The 21,218-nt window shown below is 41.6% G+C and overlaps 1 protein-coding gene across 1 annotated transcript in view; it reads right to left on the bottom strand.

The window, feature by feature from the left end:
- LOC126471198 (neurogenic locus protein delta) overlaps positions 1-21,218 on the bottom strand; it is a 1,411,427-nt gene that overhangs the window by 1,183,191 nt on the left and 207,018 nt on the right. The window lies entirely within an intron of this gene.

Raw genomic sequence — 21,218 nt, 5'->3', positions numbered from 1 at the left:
ATGTTATGATGATCTAATTAAAATTGTACGTGATTAGGGAGCACAGAAAGGCAAGAGTAAGATCATTTCTCGTGGTTAAACCACAACAAAATAAAGAGGCAGTTTATTTTTCCCGTAGTACAAGCCTGTAACAGAGATGTGAACCAGACCAGCGTGGCGGACCCTAGAATCAGAACTCAGCTCCACCAAAACCTAGCGTTAGAGTTTCTTCCGTTCATTTGCGACAAAAACACCTGCATCTTGTTTACATGAGAAACTACTGTGATTATAACAAGAAACAAACTCGTGATCAAGAAGAGTGGTGTTCAGATCTTTAACAAGCTACCCTGAAATAGTTTCTAGTTTCTCTCTAATTTCTTAGAGTGGCACGAATGGAATGATAGGTGGTTGGAACCAGACGCAAGAGCGAAAGAGAGGGAGAGAGAGGGATAGAGACAGAGAGAAAGAGAGAGAATGTTTAGTTAAATGCGCAAGATCAAACTGCACGAATTCTTTTTTCAGCGTCCTCTCCTTCGTTTGTAAACAAGTTCTAACAATAGTACTAAGTCTCAGACACATTTGCATATCCTGTAGCAGAGTGTTTACAAATGCAAGGCAAATAAAATGCAAAAGCGAAGGAAATTTGGACAGTTATTTATCCTAGGAATAGCAAAGGTAAGTGAGTTCTACTGAAGACCATTTCTTTGTTGCTTGGTAGATCTGAAGTGAGACACGAGCCGTATGTTTACAACACAGAGGCCGGCCGGTCTCACACTCGGGGAAAGGATGAGGTCGGTCATAACGTGAGTGCTTTACGCGCTCACCGTCCGCTTTTCCATCGCGAATCCCAGAACGGTCAGCTTAGTGGCTCGGCTAGTTTTAGTTGCTCTCCTAACTGATACAACCACTGCATTTTTAGACCTTGAGTAACATCATATTAGGTAGTCATTTAAGCAAAGTTTCTGTTTCCGCTAAGTTGTGTCTTACAGCTAAGCTGTATTTCTCTAAATTAATTTAAAACATTACCTGTCCGTATTTCATTCTTTTAGGCTGCTAGGGGGTAATGCTGTTTACAAGCAATGTACGGCTCTGTAGCATCGAACTGCACGGAATGTATTTTTGATTGTGCGATTACCTCAATTAAAGTCCGAAACATTTGAAACCTGTCTCGAAACGTGTTTTTTTGAAGTTTCTTTCTGCGCACAGATCAGTTTTAATTGTTTCCAACTGGCATATTAAATGGCATTTGTGTACTCACATTCACTGCAACCTACTGAATGATAAAATCTTTTTCTTTCTCTCAAATCAGAAACCATATTTTGTTACTTGTGAGAGATCCGTATGGTTTACACCGATAATTGAAAAGATATTGCAAAACATCTGACGAAACTTTGCAGGAACTGATGTGTATTAATACCGTATAGCAATCATACAGTTATTTCAAAATCGCTCTGTCACACTGCACATCAGTTCACCGTAATTTTTTTAATTTAATACAAAACTTATCTGCAAGCAACTGATAATACATGCAGCCGATTAATGTATAGATTATAATTCTATAACACAAAAAAGATAGTCTCTTTACATATGAGTACTACAGTTTTCACAAGTGTAATTTCGTTAATATTGTTGTATCAATGCACTATTGTTGTCAACACTACAACAGCAGTATGAATATTTCTTTTTTATTACAGGAAACTAACTGCGAAATCACCTAAATATATGTAGAATCATACATTCCTGGAAATGGAAAAAAGAACACATTGACACCGGTGTGTCAGACCCACCATACTTGCTCCGGACACTGCGAGAGGGCTGTACAAGCAATGATCACACGCACGGCACAGCGGACACACCAGGAACCGCGGTGTTGGCCGTCGAATGGCGCTAGCTGCGCAGCATTTGTGCACCGCCGCCGTCAGTGTCAGCCAGTTTGCCGTGGCATACGGAGCTCCATCGCAGTCTTTAACACTGGTAGCATGCCGCGACAGCGTGGACGTGAACCGTATGTGCAGTTGACGGACTTTGAGCGATGGCGTATTGTGGGCATGCGGGAGGCCGGGTGGACGTACAGTACATCGATGTTGTCGCCAGTGGTCGGCGGAAGGTGCATGTGCCCGTCGACCTGGGACCGGACCGCAGCGACGCACGGATGCACGCCAAGACCGTAGGACCCTACGCAGTGGCGTAGGGGACCGCACCGCCACTTCCCAGCAAATTAGGGACACTGTTGCTCCTGGGGTATCGGCGAGGACCATTCGCAACCGTCTCCATGTAGCTGGGCTACGGTCCCGCACGCCGTTAGTCCGTCTTCCGCTCACGCCCCAACATCGTGCAGCCCGCCTCCAGTGGTGTCGCGACAGGCGTGAATGGAGGGACGAATGGAGACGTGTCGTCTTCAGCGATGAGAGTCGCTTCTGCCTTGGTGCCAATGATGGTCGTATGCGTGTTTGGCGCCGTGCAGGTGAGCGCCACAATCAGGACTGCATATGACCGAGGCACACAGGGCCAACACCCGGCATCATGGTGTGGGGAGCGATCTCCTACACTGGCCGTACACCACTGGTGATCGTCGAGGGGACACTGAATAGTGCACGGTACATCCAAACCGTCATCGAACCCATCGTTCTACCATTCCTAGACCGGCAAGGGAACTTGCTGTTCCAACAGGACAATGCACGTCCGCATGTATCCCGTGCCACCCAACGTGCTCTAGAAGGTGTAAGTCAACTACCCTGGCCAGCAAGATCTCCGGATCTGTCCCCCATTGAGCATGTTTGGGACTGGATGAAGCGTCGTCTCACGCGGTCTGCACGTCCAGCACGAACGCTGGTCCAACTGAGGCGCCAGGTGGAAATGGCATGGCAAGCCGTTCCACAGGACTACATCCAGCATCTCTACGATCGTCTCCATGAGAGAATAGCAGCCTGCATTGCTGCGAAAGGTGGATATACACTGTACCAGTGCCGACATTGTGCATGCTCTGTTGCCTGTGTCTATGTGCCTGTGGTTCTGTCAGTGTGATCATGTGATGTATCTGACCCCAGGAATGTGTCAATAAAGTTTCCCCTTCCTGGGACAATGAATTCACGGTGTTCTTATTTCAATTTCCAGGAGTGTATAACGAAAGTTCTCTAGTGAGGTTTTGTCAAGTGTTTACTTTTGAAAAATAATTTTATCCTCTTTTAATCATAACAAAAGGGAAGGTGGTAGTATCTATTGAACTCCAATCATATATTTTCACAATAGGAGACAAATACTTGAAACAGATAAATTTCATCTGAGTTTATGTCCCTCGAAGAAAGAGTACACGATCGTCAACGATCATTTTAAAAATTTTAAATTAAGCCTTACAAAATATCAAAACATTAATTAGTTAAAAAGCAATAATGGCTTCACGGAAAACATTGAAGAGAAAGAGTGCCGTGTGTGTCATTGAATATTTGTAAATTACACGTAATTATCTCACGAAAAGAAGCTACACGTACCAAGGAAAAGAATTTAAAGAAACACAAAAAATTTTAGCCATTAAGGAAGTGAGTGATGACTTTGCACTATAGTTTAAAAATACCTATTTACAAGCCATGAGACTACATTATACTGCGTGTCATAATCCTGAACATTCTTGACTACATTTGATGGAAATGAAACATGTTTCCAGACTGCTGCCAGTGCCTGTAATTTAAGCAAGAAGAAGTTGATGTTACACATAACAACGAAGAAGCTTTGGCGACACTGTAACGATGCGTGTGATTTATGCTACAGCCTGGAGCTTCAAGGTATCAGACGGGAAAAGAGGGAATTATATGTAAATATAGAAGTCAAGGGGCGGATGTGCTGTAAAGGGGACACACCGGACTTACTACAGGTGTGCGATGCCATACTTCACACGTCTTCGTGTCCTAGCACCAGTCATAGTTCCAGTTTATTAAAACTGCAAGTAAGTTAGAAATGTGCTCACTGCTTGAACATTGACGAGCAATGAGAAATTTTCAGTTCGTGCGGCTCTTAAAGAAGGCGCTGTCTCATTGGCGTCTTATAACTGTTTTGCAGGATTTGTGGGGGAGGAGAAGGGGAAACCAGAAATGGAAGTAACTAGAGACACATTGCTTGCGAGACGGGCAGATCCAGATTAGATCAACCACCATCGGCCTGCTACATCGTTTGTCATTTGTTTAAATGTATACCGTGTGGTTTGCTGGCTGCGTGGGTGAAACTCACACAACAAATCACCACATTCCATGTTCAATTCTCAGACGAATTGAGGATTTCTTCTGTCCCTTATCGCTTCTCTAAACTTTGTCCGTAATTTTTGTGTGTGAAAAGGCTAAGCTGACGTCTGTTCTATGTCCACATTAACCAGTATGTCCCCCATAGACGGCTGCCAAGCCATTTCAGAGGCAACGACGCACCACCTCCAATAGCACCATGCACACTAAAACACAAAAAAATGTTCAGACCAATCTATGGCTTCAGGAAAGCATTTTTTTAGTGTATACCATACTGGTTCCCCATTTACTGTTCAGATAACCGTAAAGAATACCACGCATCTCACGAGAATTCCTTTCCAGGCTTCCGGTAAGCGGGCGGTATGTGCAACACAAGAACATGAAAACACAGACGAAAATATCAAACACTGGCTCATCAGGTGCGGAAACAGCAATTTCGTAAATGGTGCCACGTAAAGAGTGAGAAACTCGTCTGCAAAGTCCTAGCAAGTTCTCATATTTTAAGGCCTTCTGCTGTCCCATCTAAATCTCCCTGTATCTTTCTGTTTTCTTCCCTCCATCTCATCTGCTATTGTTTCTCGCTCTGCTCCTATCAACATCTTCTTCAGATTTTATTTCTTCCGTGCTACTATAATATCTTTATGTAATATGCTATTACTTACATTTGACAAAAACCCGACGAGGAAATTAACACAGTGGTAATTAGACTGAACAATCTGAAATGCTATGTATTCATTACTATATCTGTTATCGTCATTATAGTTTCCTATCAATGTATAGTGCCTATTTTATTGAGTATTGTATCTACTATTATAATCATTATTATTGTTATTGTTGTGTATTGCATATCTTTCAATGTTAATTTACTAAGAATGTTTGGTTACATGCAAAATGTAAAGGTAAAAGATAAAATAATGCATCCATATTTTAATGATTACTGTATCTATTATTGTTATTGTTATTATGTCCGCCCCTGGTAGCTGAGTGGTCAGCGCGACCGAATGTCATACCTAACGGCCCGGGTTCGATTCCTGGATGGTTAGGAGATTTTCTCCGATCAGGGACTGGGTGTTGTGTTGTCCTTATCATCATTTCATCCCCTTTGACACGCAAGTCGCCGAATTGGCGTCAATTCTAAACACTTGCACCAGGCGAACGGTCTACCCGATGGGAAGCTCTAGCCACACATCATTTCCATTTTCATTGTTATTATCATTGTTATGTACTACCCATGTACTACACATCGTGAAATGTTTATTTATTAGAATATTTAGTTATATGAAAAAGAGGGCCAGAAGGTAATTCAAATGCATGCATAGGAAAAGAAATTCGCTATTGTACAACCACACTATTGATGATAAATTGCTGGAAATGTTTATTTATTAGAATATTTAGTTATATGAAAAAGAGGGCCAGAAGGTAATTCAAATGCATGCATAGGAAAAGAAATTCGCTATTGTACAACCACACTATTGATGATAAATTGCTGGAAACAATATCGACCGTGTTGTCTTTAACAGTAACTTTCCAGAGAGACCCTAAGTGAAATGACCACGAGAAGACAAATAGTCGGTAAAGCAGATTCCAGATGGAGATTCATAGCAAGAGTCCTAACGAAATGTAACTCATCCAGGAAATAAACGGTTTACAAGGTCCAGAATGAGATTTTCACTCTGCAGCGGAGTGTGCGCTGATATGAAACTTCCTGGCAGATTAAAACTGTGTGCCGGGCCGAGACTCGAAGTCGCGCAGGAGAGCTTCTGTAAAGTTTGGAAGGTAGGAGACGAGATACTGGCAGAAGTAAAGCTGTGAGGACGGAGCGTGAGTCGTGCTTGGGTAGCTCAGTTGGTAGAGCACTTGCCCGCGAAAGGCAAAGGTCCGGAGTTCGAGTCTCGGCCCGGCACACAGTTTTAATCTGCCAGGAAATTTCGGTTTACAAGGTGCTTGTTCGACCGATTCATGAGTATTTTTCATCAATCTGGGAAGCTTATCACGTAGGAGTGATAGAAGAGATCGACAAGATCCAGTAAAAAGCAGCGCGTTTCGTCACGGGATCGTTTAGTCGGCGCGAGAGCGTTACAGAGATGCTCAACAAACATAAGTGGCAGACGTTACAGGAGAGGTGTTGTGCATCAAGGAGAAATTTAGTTTTGAGATGTCGACAGAATGCCTTCCGGGAAGAGGCGGACAACAAATTTCTTTCTCCCACATACAGCTCGCGAAATGGTCACGATGACAAAATTCGAGGAGTTAGAGTTAATACAGAGGCTCACGGACAATCGTTCTTCCCATGCGCCATTCGCGAGTGAAGCAGGGTGGGGAGGATCAGTTACTGATATCAAAAGTAACCTCTACCACATACCTTTAGGGTGGCTTGCGGAATATGATGTTCACAGATGTAGATGCAGAAGTAAATACGATAAATTTTTGTATGGAAGTTAATCTTTTTAGGGTTCCGTGGTTCAGTCAGTAAAATCGGAACCCTTTAAGGATCGCCTCGTTGTGTCTGTCCGACTGCTAAGATCCATTTTTCTTAGGAACGGGTGAACGTATCAAGTTCAAATTTGTGTCAGCCACTTCCGTCTGTCGTCCCTTAGAGGGGTAAAAATTTTAAGCGTCTAAGTCACTTCAATCAAATCATACGGCCATTTATGTCACACATTTTGATACTCGAAAACTCACGCATCAAAATCTTCAAATTGTTTCCCGTTTACCTAGATCAGGAAATTGGTCAAGAAGAAACGTTTCACAGTAAAAGTAAAGGAAAATATCCGAAAATTGATAATTTGTACTTATATCATATGAAACACTTTTTTATAATTTTTTATCCCCCTCTCTGTCTGTCGGTCTCTTAAGATCCCTTGTTCTCTGGAATAAGTTGATGTAGCAAGTTCAGATTTACGTCACATACTAAAGTTAATGGTCCCTTGGCGGTGTAAAAAATTTAAGCTTCTAATTCAATGTAATCAAAAGATTAGATAACTTTTTCACATATTTTGCTACTCGCAAACTCATTCATCAAAACCTGTAGGGTACGTCACGCTGATCTAAAATCATGAATATTAGCAAGAAGCAAGGTTTCACAGTACAACTAAAGTAAAATATCTGGAACTTGTTAAATTATAACTATACCACGTAAAAGTATATTTTACCATCTGAACATACATTGATTTCATCATCTGTCAAAAGCATGTAAACGTAAAATGTAAGTTGTAGACATGTTTTAGTAAGTAAATAAAAATATGTATATATGGTGTCTATTCTTGAGGACATATGTAACTAAGACGAGGGTGGCCAGCAATCCCTTCAGTGCAGATGCACAACACGCTCGAACTCTTACGCGAATCGGTGAATCGCAGCGAGTAATGAGGATAATGGGTAGGCTGGCTCTGAGCACTATGGGACTTAACAGCTCAGGTCATCAGTCCCCTAGAACTTAGAGCTACTTAAACCTAACTAACCTAAGGACATAACACACATCCATGCCCGAGGCAGGATTCGAACCTGCGACCGTAGCGGTCGCGCGGTTCGAGACTGAAGTGCCTAGAACCGCTCGACCACACCGGCCGGCCGATAATGGGCAGGGCACTACATCAAGAGTGTGGGGATAAGTGGAGAATTTCGGTCCGACGGGATGCGTGCTAGGATAGTCCGTGCAATTGTGATGGCCACTGTGTCCGGATGGCTTAGTGCTCCAGGCATCTGCCTCGAAAGCAGGAGACTCTGGTTCGATTCCCGATCCAGTGCAAACTTTAAACTTCCCCCTTGATGTAAATCAGGGCCTACTAGCAGCTAACTGTCATTAATTTCTTTGTGTCTTCATTCATAATGGCTGCAGGATTAAAATTGTCGCGCTATGTCAGTAGTGTGTGGATAAGTTGAGAATTTGGGTCAGACGGAAGGCGTGCTACGGTAGTACGCGCAGTTACGATAACCACTGCGTCCAGATGGCTTAGAGGTCAGAACATCTGCCTCGCAAGCCGGAGACTTGGTTTTGATTCCCGGTCCTGTACAGATTTTCAATTTCACCTATTGACTTAAATCAATGACCACTTGCAGCTACCTGTTACTAATTCCTTTGTGTCTTGACAAATAAAAATGTTTTATTAAATCTTCTCTCTCTCTGTATATATTAACTGAAGCCCCTTGCTCAATTCCTTTTGTATGACCGGGCAAGTCTGAGGAACTACTCTCGAGATTTTGATATGTCCTTGAAAATCGTGTGATGAATGTCTTACTAGGATCGATATCGATAACACAGAAAAATCGTTGAGGTTCTCGATTCCCATGATGGATGAATTATACATAATGTAGTGGAAATTAGTATAGCGGCATGGACATTTCTTGGAGGATTAACATTGTCGACTGGAGCAGCTGTGCGCGGTGCATATGAAATAATATAAGATCCAATATACCGACAAATGCTGCCAAATGATTCGGCTTTTAATGTCAGTAATACAGTATATACCAAGACATCAGCGATTCAGATGATAGACTGTCGAACGCGATGTAAGGCAGTGACTTTTGTGCGGTGTTAGTACGTACGTGCTTCTACTGTATATAGGAAACAGAAACCACCAGTGACAATACAAGATGTGTACATAAGCCACTTGTGACAGTGCCACGCAAAAAACAATTATCGGGTGACGAAAAAAAAGTTGTTGCGTAAAAGGAAATGGAACTCTCTGATCGCCCAATTGCCAATAAGTTGAAGCGATCTAGAACAATGACTGATAATTTCGTCAGACTGAAGCACGATATGGACAGAAAAAAAACTATCTGAGGCATGGGAACGGTTACTTTTGCACAAATCAAGAATCACAAACGTTATTCTTCTCAACTTGTTACTGATTTATAATTGCTAGTAACTGCCAGACGTGTAGCAAAAATTTTATTATATGACAGACATCTTGCATTCAAGAAACGACTACGGAAAGCTGCTCTAACACCCAAGCATAAACAGACTAGACGAGTTTGTTGAAAAACGTGTGACATGGATTTCAGAATGGGGTAAAGTGATCTCCATTGATGAGAAGAAGTTTAATTTATATTGGCCGGATGGATTAAATCCAATTACCATGACCTGAGAACAGAGCAGCCGGTAAGAATGAGCAGGAATTTTGGTGGTGGAAGTGTTATGATTTGGCACCCTTCTGTGGTAAAGGTAAATCACGCATTACTCGGTTGAACACTAGAATGGTTTCTAACGTGTCCTCTGAGATGCTAGAGACAGGATTTAATAAAATGTATGAGGACCTAGAACACGAAAGTCTATTGTTTCAAAAGGTTATGCATGTATGCATGTCACAACTAAAAAAGTGGTCTGAAGATAAAGATTTCGAAGTCTTGCCCTGGCCTACACAAATCCCGGATTTGAACTGCTTGGAAAACCCCTAGGGAATACTTAAAAGGCGTGTTTATCGCAATGGAAGGAAATTTGAGGTCGTATGTAAGATGAAAAAAGGGACGCGAGGAGAGTGGGTGACAGTTTCTCTGCAAGAACTACAAATGCTAACCAGAGCAGTGCCGAAGACAATTTTTGAGATAATTAGGAAGAACGGAGGTGCGACAAAGTACCAACAATACAATAATACAACAGGACAGTGAGTGCCTTTATACCAGTTTCCATCGAGGAAATGCTTACTCCTTGTTTTGTTACTCCTGTTATGAGAGAAACTACGCAATTCCGTCATTATTGTTTATGGTTTATATGTACCTACTACTTTCATAATAAATTTGTTACATGTATGATTCATACATCGTACTATCACCTTCGTGAGAACCCTGCCTCTGTAGTGATTTCCAGTAGTGTGTATATAATTAAATTTGTGCGGAACCCTCAGTGTGTGAGTCCTACTCGTACTTAGCCAAATCGATAGATGTGATGTTCAGTTACAGACCAAAAAAAAATAAAATAAAATAAAAAAGAGATTACAATATCAGAAAAAAATGAATGATTTATTCAAGAGAAAAAGCTTCACAAATTAATCAGCTCAAAAACGTGTTGGTCCACAGCCCAGAACGTGGCATGATATCCATCAGGAGAACTACCAACAACTACATCAATCAGTCCCAATGTCAAGAGCTGCTTGCATAAGGGTCAGAGTTGGACCAATGCGCTATTGACTGGGTCAGTTTCTGAAACTCTCTTGAAGAAAACATCCAATTTTTCTGAAATAATGACCTTTTGTTTTTCTGTACATGTACATCACAGCTACCGAATAACCTTTTGTTTTGCCGGCCCCTGTGGCCGAGCGGTTGTACGCGCTTCAGTCTGGAACCGCGCGATCGTTACGGTCGCAGGTTCGAATCCTGCCTCGGGCATGGATGTGTGTGATGTCCTTAGGTTAGTTAGGTTTAAATAGTTCTAAGTTCTAGGGGACTGATGACCTCAGACGTTAAGTCCCATAGTGTTCAGAGCCATTTGAACCATTTGAACCTTTTGTTTGTCCGTACATGTACATCACAGCTACCGATTTCCGTCCCGGTAGGACAATTCCTTCGTGATGAGTCGTTTTCTCTTGGCTTAGAGTGTATTTCGTGAACCATGAACGATTTCAAAGCATTGTTTCCCTCAAGCAACTTAGGAGTATTTAGCTGTATTCTCAGTGCTTTAAACTTGTTTTGTATAGCCAGGTACTAGGTTCAAATGGCTCTGAGCACTATGGGACGTAACATCTTAGGTCATCAGTCCCCTAGAACTTAGAACTACTTAAACCTAACTAACCTAAGGACATCACACAACACCCAGCCATCACGAGGCAGAGAAAATCCCTGACCTTGCCGGGAATCGAACCCAGGTACTAGGTCATATGGTATAATTCTAATGGCCACTGTATACTCCTATGACAGACATTCGACTGCCAGTGAAAATAGTACCATAGTGAACATGTTATAACTTGCAGTAAAGGTTTTTCTGCAAATTTGGGGGAGGGGGATTGGGCTAAATATGAAGGCAAATAATAATATTAGAGCACCTATTCCGAGCGGTTATCTATCATTTGTGCGGCAGAGAAAGGAAAGCATTCTTATTCTAAGTACACTATGGTTTTTCTGCCTCTGAGTATTTCATTTCTGTTGAGCAGTTTCATGTATGTTTCCGTATACTAATAAATAATTTTATCTGTTCATGGTGCAGTAGAAGCAGTGTGCGATTTATACAAGAAATGTCATCCGCTGTTCAGGCTTAGGCCAGAAAATAATTACGGCTGAATAAATAGCTCATTCGACTAAATCGTGATTAACTGTTTTCCATACCGCTGCAAAGAAAATTTTATTTCTGTGCACATGAAGAGAGCAAATACGAGTTACAGAGGAAAATGGACATGTATTCCTATCAAAAACAATCTCGATAGCATTTCTGTTGCTACTGATTTCCTGTAAACTGTTGCCACGTTATTATCTCATTAAGTTTAGCTAAAACGTCGGTTATAATTGCTACAGCAAATGAAGTGAGCACAGAAGCTATAATCCAATTTTCAGCGTATTCCCATATAACTGCCTGTTATAACTAACTTCGACTTTCAAGAAATTTGTCTAATGGTGTAAACAACCACTCTTGCAGAAGCGGAGAGAAAAACAATTCCGTTAGCATTCATTCCCCTACCAGAAAGAGAAATTAAGGATTTATTTCACGACCGTGAAACATTCTCGGGCGCCATTCCGCTTCTCAACTGTGAATCTTGTCTCTGTTTTTTTACAGACAGGCAGAGGGAATTTGGCGCCTGCCAAGTTCGCAGGATGGCTGGCGACGGAGACTTTTCCAATAGTTGCGAGACACAGACCCGGCTGTCTGCCGCACCAAAGACGGACCAACTCACTCCGTTAAACTTTCCTCTCTCGTTGGCCTTTTTTTTTCTTTTGTCCTCGTGTTCTGGAATTCGATACTGAGACAGAAACAGCGCACAACTTTATGGGATGGAAGTTAGAAATTCACTGTCAGGAGAACTACACGATTTCGTCAGAATGACATACCCCTCTTACACACAGTAAAAAACGATAAGACTTGCGGTTTTTACCTCCAGTTATCCGGCAAAGGTAATAAGAAACACAGACCTGATATAATATACTGCTAGCATTGGAAATAAATTCGAGACATAAAGAATACGTTTGAGTGTACTCGTATTTACATAGGACTACGCTAGCCGGAAAAGATGGAATTTTATCGAAGAAAGGCTAACTGTATGGAATGCCTTTATGAATTTAATACAAAATGAGGCCTCCGTGTTCTCGCGGTAGCGTTGTGGACCGTTGGAAGCGAATTTTAAATGACGGTTTCTACCCTAAGTGAAACAATAAACAATGAAGTCTAGCTTGACGTATTGTGTATTCTCAAAATACGTTGTGTGCTTTCAAAGGTGAGTGACACTTCCAAAAATACTAATGAAATATCTGGGTGGCTGAACTACTAGATAACGACCGTTTAAAAATTGCATTATTACTTTAAGTAAACGTAAAGTCCTCTTCTCACGTTACGACTAACGTTTTGTCACCTCCTTATTTATCAGAATAGCTCTGAAACGCGAAAGGTAGCTCTAAGAGCCTGTAAAGTGTTTATCCTGTTCGTGATTGCACTTAAAATGATTTTTTGACACGCAAAATGCTGAATGTCAAACAATGACGCAGAAATGGCTTCCGTTGCATCCTAGGAAAACGTGATAGCAGTGTTACTGTTTACGGCCTATCTGGATGAGTTCGTGGACAATATTAGTAGCAGTCTAGCACTTTATGTGGATGACGCGGATATCTATGTAGAACAGTCATGTAAAAACGGTTGTAGCAATATCGAATCAAATGCGAATAAGATACTATCGCGATGCAACGAGTGACAGCTACCATGTAATGTAGCGAAACTATGAGTTGTGCATTTCACGAAATATGAAAGTGTTATAGTTACTAATATCTACCAACATGTATGTTGATGTGAAGTGGAACGTCACATAGGCTCAGCTGTAGCTTTTATTCGTAGAAAATTGCAGTTTTCCTACAAGAGACATTGCTTAAAGAATACTTGTACTGCTTATAGAGGAGTACTGCTCAAATATATGGGATGTATGGCAGCGTGGAAGAAAGGCATAGGTCGGTTCGTCTCGCGATATAAAGTAAAGACAATGTCGAAATATCTCAGCTGGCAGACATAAGAAACAAGAAACCTAATATCTCGCGGAAACCTAGTTAGGGAATTTGAAGAACGAGTTTCTAGTGTAGAATCTGCGAACTTTCTTCAGATCCCTCCCTTAAACGTCGTAAAGATGAACTTGGACAAATAATTGGATGCGCAAAGGCATGTGTACGGCCTTTAATCCGATGTCACATTCGACGGGAAGAAACATAATTTGTTGTGAACTACCCCATATTTCACCGCTCAGTTTATATTGTTTCGCGAATTGCAAGTGTACAAGTAGAGGTAACTATAACGTACGTATGGTACCGATACAATATTATTATTTGTCCTAATGGTAAGGGGAATAAATTCTAGAACTGGAGTATAAAATCATTCCTGGTCCTCACGGTATGTTTTACGTGAAATGATATCGCGAATACATAATTTTTTGACATCTTTGCTTCTGTATTCTGACAAAACGACATTTTACTGAATTTATGAAAGCACAGCCTAAATTAAATTCCTACCATGAAATTATTTTAATTCTGTGCTAATCTTCTGCATTGAAACCACGAAGCAATAACGATTTTCTTTTCTATATGAAAACTTAGAACTCTAAACCCACATCACCTTCGTAAGCTAACTCGCCGACTCGAGTAGAGCATTGGGTTCAGCGTTCTGGTTAGAGACAAAAGGCTGTGCCAGGCACGGATCCGATCTGCCGCTCGGAGTAACGACCGATGGTCTGGCGAGTCCATATTTAAGCTGTGTTCAGTAACAGTTTCATAGGACTCCTCATTTTTCGTATCACAGAACACGTGAATACTTAAACTCGAATTTCACGCGTTTTAATCTTTCGTTATACTCGAACTATAGTCTTTGAAGGCGTCCCACGTAACGTGACTTTAATAGTACTTCATAGAAGCGTCAAGCTTTTAAAAACCAGGTTTCCTGCAAAATTGCAGCACACAAATGAGTAAATAGCTTAGCATGTTGTTAATATTTTTAAAATTTCTATCTTTCGGCTATTATAACAACTATGGTTTTCCTGAAACGGGATGATGACTCTGGATAGCCCTTGGAAAGAGAAATGAAGTCATAGAGAACAAGTGGAGATTCAGAAAAATTGCCGAAGAAAATGCCAAGTGTCCAGTGCAACCCACCTTTCCCCATGCTAGATCACGTATACACGGAAACTGTGTCTTCCCAGCGGACTTGCGAGTCACATTTACCAAATGCTTCACTTTATTTTACAAAATGCTTCAGTGTGAACCTTGACATACTCCATAAGACTGTTCTATTCGGTATACTTGCTATTCCACCCCGTTGAAATCTATATCAATCCTTTAAACAAGTAGACGAGAATTATTCACGGAGAAAAAATGTGCGAAACTTCTCACCACATAATCGTTAAGCGGTTGACTCTAATAATAAAATAGAATGATACACGTTTCGTGTGGTACCGAACTAGAAGTGATTAAGAGCAGCGAAAACGAGGCACCATAGGACTTACTCAGGGGATTTTTGTTCGAATTTTCACAGCCAAACGAAGAGTGGGAAATCGATAACTGAGGTATTATATTGACCAATGTGATATACATTGGGTGAACCAGCTGCCGCGACCGCTGTTGTTTTATGCAGCCCATAATGCTATAGCTGGGCTTCATAATCCTCTGGCGAGATGTTCATATTCGCTCCCTCGTTATGTGCCAATTATTAGTCCTACAAAACAAATTAGCAGTACCTTTTTGTAGGAAATTTAATAGAACTAAATTTTGTACTGGGATACGGTTCCGCTAGAGGCCGTAGTTTTCTACTCACTCAAGGAAAACATGCACAAAAAAATGAATTTTCAAACCACCACCACTTCCACACTCAAACCCCACGGGTCAGAATTTTTAATATGTTTTTAATGTCGCTCCTTCCCATCACTGTGAAAATATTTGCTGCTGGGTGAATCATTGCCCACATTCACCCTTTTTTTGGTCTTCATTGACAGGCCTTATTACGCCACTAGCGTCGGCGAGCACCTAAAAATTATAAAATTGACGTTTGTGAAAATTATACCTAAGAGTGTTAAGAATGTTAACAGCATAAAATAAACAATTACATCGTTTTATTCTTCAGGCCTTCTGACTATGAAATTATTATGCTTGTAAGGGTTAAGTTTGAACCCAATCGTCAACTATTTTTACCGCGACGTTTACAAAAGCAATTTCTCATCACCCTCTAGGGCACCTTTAAATTAAAAATGTTAACGAAGTCGCCGACTATGCTGTTGGTGTAACAGTTCAATCAACAGAGACCAAAGAAGTTGGTATATCCTGAACAGTTCGTGTAATCGGAAATTTTTGTACAGCGATACGAAGGAGTGCCACGAACAACATAGTAGAAATCGTGACCGATGAGGGATGAATGTGGTTTGGAGGTGTGACCGATGAGGGATGAATGTGGTTTGGAGGTGTGTTTGAAGGTCACTTTTGTACCTATGTTTTCTTGAATAACTCGAAAACCGTGGTCTCCAGCGAAAGCATAACCCGGTACAAAATTTAACTGATTTTTCTGTTGGACTGATAGTTTGCATGTAGCGAGCGAGAGAATATGAAAATCTGGCACTTGGTTTATGAAGGCCAGCTATAAAATTGCGGGTTGCATGAAACGACAGCGGTAGGGGTAGCTGAATCGCCTTGTGTAGTCTTGGGGAAAAATGTCATTATTTGAAATGAATCACGGTAATTAATAGTCATAATTAGAGGTTTGAGGGAAACTTGAAATAAGTCGTAGCTGCTAGCTATGTAAATGGGCTGTGAAAAAGTTCATCTCTTTGGGGCCTAACATTTAGAAGTTACCATGGTGTTGTCTTTCACTGTGAAAAAAGTTTTTAAAATACTAATTTTTAAAAAAAAACGTGAATTACATGTTTCGTGATATGATTTGAGTGATTGATTTCTCATCTTGAATGGTGCCAAAACCATGTACAACGAATGCGGTTCCAATTAAGAACTAAAATTCAGTATTTAACTCAGGATCTTATAATGTTACAGTATATTAGAGGACATTCTGTGGATTATTAGGCCGTGAAGCCTGCTTGGCATGTTTGCATTATCTACGCCAGAAGGTGGAGAAAGTTTCATTAATTTCTCTGTCTCAAATATTTTCAACAGAGGAGTCTTCCCGTACAAGGAAAGAAAATGCGCATAGCGCTAGATGTAATGTTTCCTTTAGATGTGCTATCGATGTCATTGTTCTTCCTCACTATTTTCCCAAAAAAATGGCGAATATGAAAAAACAGAAGAGCGTGGAACCGTAAATCAGAAAACATTTCCAATTGAGCTGTCGATTCTACTTAGTCTTCTTTCTATATCACTGCCGTATGAGCGTCCTAGCTGCTGTGGGTTTTTGTATCTGATTTTAAATATTTATATGCTTGATTTTTCATAGCAATGTCAGAAACATGTGAAATTTTCTAGGGTTCTATGTAATATTCTCCTGGCGGATGTTTACAGTACTCAGTGTTGCTGTGTGGCTATGACATATTTCTGTGATCTGTAATAGTAAATGTGAAAAATCTTCAACAGTGAACTAAAATGAACTAAAATTGGAACCATCGATCAGAAATCACTTGGAGAATCGGTTGCCGGATTTCACACGGTGGTCTTCCTACTTCACTAACGTATGAGCATCTCATCTGCTACGGTTAATAACTCTATCGCTAGGATATTAAACCACATGACTTTCCTTAGCAATAGTAAACTAACTGATAAAGTATTTACCATTTGACTTCACTTAGCAATACTGTCTAAAGGCTACACAACTGCACACTGTACGGTCAATATAATCCACCAGACAAATGTCCTGTAATACTCTTCAAAATTATAAAGTAGATATTGAACTTGAATGTTCTTAATTGACACCTCATTTGCTGGACATGACTTCGAACGTAATTAAAAGAAGCGTAAAAAGTGTCTGTAATCAATTTTGTTTCCCTCATTTAGACAAACAGTATCACAAAATATTTTACCAATTTTTGTTAAATTTAAAAAAAAATCATATCCGCTCTTTCATAATGGCAAAGATATATACAGGGCGTCGAGAGGATAGATACAGATATTGTGATCATTAGTACCTTAATATGTAGCAACTTGAGGGAGTAAGTTGTTTCTTCTCTTCATCCAACAGTCTTTCCGTAAACACATGACTTAATTTACAACCTGATGTTTTCTGCATAGTCGTAACTGCACTGCAATGTGGACTATGCCTGCCAGTGTAGACTATCTATTTGCCTGCACACAACAATACCCGACCTGCTGCTTAGGGGAAAATAAACTTTAATGGCTTATTTGTGCCACACATAATAACAAACCTAAAAACATACTTTTCATAGAAGCTATACCTGTAGGTCTGTAAATGAAGTAATCATTAATATAATGTTGTTCAATACTCTGCCCTCAGTTATCACTAGAAATATCTGCATTTACACCCCTAACACTCCGTATGTATATACAGGCTATAAGAGAAACCTATGCTTATACCATTTGTAGATTTAGAGCAAGCTTTTAACAATGGTGACAGGAATACAATCTTTGAAATTCGGAAGAAAGTGAGGATAAGACACAGAGAGCGAGAGGTTACCTACAACATGTACAGAAATCAGATTGCAGTAGTGAGAGCTGAGGTTCATGAAAGGGAAACAGTAGTTGGTAAGGGAGTAACACAGCATTGTACCCTATTCAAAGTGTTATTTGTAGCAAGGCATTCTTTGCACTTAAACGCTGTATTTGACCTTGTGATACCACTGACTTCTATTGCAAGGGCTACTGTGGGTTGCCTACATGCAGGGGCAATGATATCACAATACAAGAAGGCGGAACAACCCATCCACCTTACCAATGACATCATCAAGTGAAGATCTATTCCCCTTTCACTGTCCCACTCCGTCCAGCAAATTAAATTCCAAGATGGCGAAACAAAACCTTTTTGTGTTAGTGGAAAATTTAAAAAAATCTAAGATAGTGAAACAAGATCACTAGTGCTTAGCACTCCCTACCACTCTCCAGCCAACGGAGTTAACGTTAGAATGAGGCAGCCCATCGAATGTAGGTGCGTAATATGAAAATGATGCTGTCACTTATTCAATTGCGTAAAAATGATGTGACGTTCAAAGCTATGCAGTATTTCCGAAAAAAATGTACGTTTCGCTTGATAGCCGGAGACGTCTGCGTAAAACAGCTTAAGATGTTCACCTATGAACTGCATGCACACGCACACACATACATACACTGATGAGCCAAAATCTTATCACCACCCGTTTAATAAGTTGTTTATTCGTTTTTGGAAGGAAATACATCACGTATTCGACATATCAGGCACACAGCAGTTTGTTGGTAGGTTTGTAGAGATATGTGGCATTAGATGTCTACGCACAGGTCATATATGAGAATTTGCTTAAAAAAGGGCCGCTGATTTGTAGGAAAATTGTGGTAAGGTCTTATGGGATCAAACTGCTGAGGTCATCGGTCCCTAAGCATACACACTACTTAATCTAACTTAAACTAACTTACTCTAAGGACGACACACACCCATCCCCGAGGGAGGACTCGAACCTCCTCCGATGGGAGCAGCCGCGAGGACCGTGAGAAGATGCCTGAGAACGCGCGGCTACCCCGCACGGCCCGCTGATTTGCGTACATGGTGACGGCGCCCGATAACGGCCCAGGTGGGTTCCATAGGACTTACATCAGGCGAATCTGGTGGCCGAGACACCAAAGTGACTTCACTATTATCCTCCTCAAACCACTGTAGCACGGTTCTGGTTCCGAGACAAGAACAGTTATCAGAATGAGATTTTCACTCTGCAGCGGAGTGTGTGCTGATATGAAACTTCCTGGCAGATTAAAACTGTGTGCCCGACCGAGACTCGAACTCGGGACCTTTGCCTTTCGCGGGCAAGTGCTCTACCAACTGAGCTACCGAAGCACGACTCACGCCCGGTACTCACAGCTTTACTTCTGCCAGTACCTCGTCTCCTACCTTCCAAACTTTACAGAAGCTCTCCTGCGAACCTTTGGAAGGTAGGAGACGAGGTACTGGCAGAAGTAAAGCTGTGAGTAGCGGGCGTGAGTTGTGCTTCGGTAGCTCAGTTGGTAGAGCACTTGCCCGCGAAAAGCAAAGGTCCCGAGTTCAAGTCTCGGTCGGGCACACAGTTTTAATCTGCCAGGAAGTTTCATATCAGCGCACACTCCGCTGCAGAGTGAAAATCTCATTCTGGAAACATCCCCCAGGCTGTGGCTAAGCCATGTCTCCGCAATATCCTTTCTTTCAGGAGTGCTAGTTCTGCAAGGTTCGCAGGAGAGCTTCTGTAAAGTTTGGAAGGTAGGAGACGAGGTACTGGCAGAAGTAAAGCTGTGAGTACCGGGCGTGAGTCGTGCTTCGGTAGCTCAGTTGGTAGAGCACTTGCCCGCGAAAGGCAAAGGTCCCGAGTTCGAGTGTCGGTCGGGCACACAGTTTTAATCTGCCGGGAAGTTTCAAGAACACTTATACTGCTGAAAGACGACCTCGCCGTCGGGATTGGCGTCAAACATGAAGGTGGTTGCAGGTGGTTTGCAGCTGTCAGCTCGTCATCCATTGTCACCACAAGTCCCACGTAAGCGCAGGAGAAAGTGTCCCATAGCGTAATGCTGCTCCCATCAGCCTGCGTTCGTGGCGTGCTGCACGTTTCGAGCCGGTGTTCACCTTGATGGCGGCGTTTGTGGAAACCTAGAAAATGTTATTCACCTGAAGAGCCGACACGTTTGCATTGATCAATTGATCGATGATCGTGCCCACTCTCAGAGGACAGGTGGCAGCACTAGCAGTGGAGGCTACAGGTGAGTTTTTCAGATGAATCACGTTTTACGTTCCATCAGAAAAATGACCGTTGGCGTGTACGGCGTAAAAAGTCAGAAAGCAAATATCCTGCAACAGCCGCCAGAAAGGTCAGACTGGAGGCATGCCCTGGGAGATCTCGTCATTCTGGAAGGCTCAGTCCTTAAGGACCATATCGTGCGCTGTATGCAATTTGTTTCTCCTCGACACAATGACATCTAGCAGCAGGACAATGCAACATGTCACACAGTTGGCATTGTGGTTTGTAGACCACCAAGGTTAATTAACTGCACTCCCCTCCCCACTAAACTCCCTGGAATTATCCCCATTCGTGAATCCTTGGGACCACCTCGATCAGTCGGCTCGTGCTGTGGATCCTCAACCAAAAAACGTAGCGGAGCTGTCCACGGTACTGGAGCCAGCATGGCTCCACTTCCTTTTCAGTATCTTCGAGAACCTCACCGACTCTCTTCTTGCACGGCTCTGAGAGGACCGGGCTACAAAATGTGGTCATACAGGATTTTCACATATGGTGACATTAATGTCACTAAACACTATGTGAGAGATATTGATGTTACAGCACTAAAGGGAGATTGTTGTGGCTCCTAATTTAATTGGAGAGAGTGTTCAGTTCTCACATATAAAGCCATTCGTAATCTAAGTGCTTCCTCAAAATTGAATGGAAAGAGAATACACATGCTTATGAGGGAGTCCCTTCCAGTTTCTGAACACTGTCGTTTTGGAAGGTGAAACAAATATGAACGTCTTTGTTACACCGAACTGTTTGTTTTCCATTATGACATACTGGTTGATTGTCACATTAAGCATACATTATTCACATTGTCCACAGTTCTCCAGCAAAATACAGGTTAGTGCCATTTCAATTTTATTAAGGCAGATACAGAAGTCAGAAGTTGGTTGTGTAATGGATTTGACTCAAATATTTACTCAAATTGTAACAACCTTCTATTTGCAATAGGTGATATTCTGAAAAGTGTTCAAGATAAAGATTAAATTTGTATGTTTTCATCGTCTGTGACTGC

This window comes from Schistocerca serialis, chromosome 3 (genome assembly GCF_023864345.2).
Source record: "Schistocerca serialis cubense isolate TAMUIC-IGC-003099 chromosome 3, iqSchSeri2.2, whole genome shotgun sequence".
In the NCBI taxonomy this organism is placed as follows: domain Eukaryota; kingdom Metazoa; phylum Arthropoda; class Insecta; order Orthoptera; family Acrididae; genus Schistocerca; species Schistocerca serialis.
The sequence above is the reverse complement of the archived record's forward strand: the minus strand, read 5'-3'. Positions and strand labels throughout refer to the sequence as shown.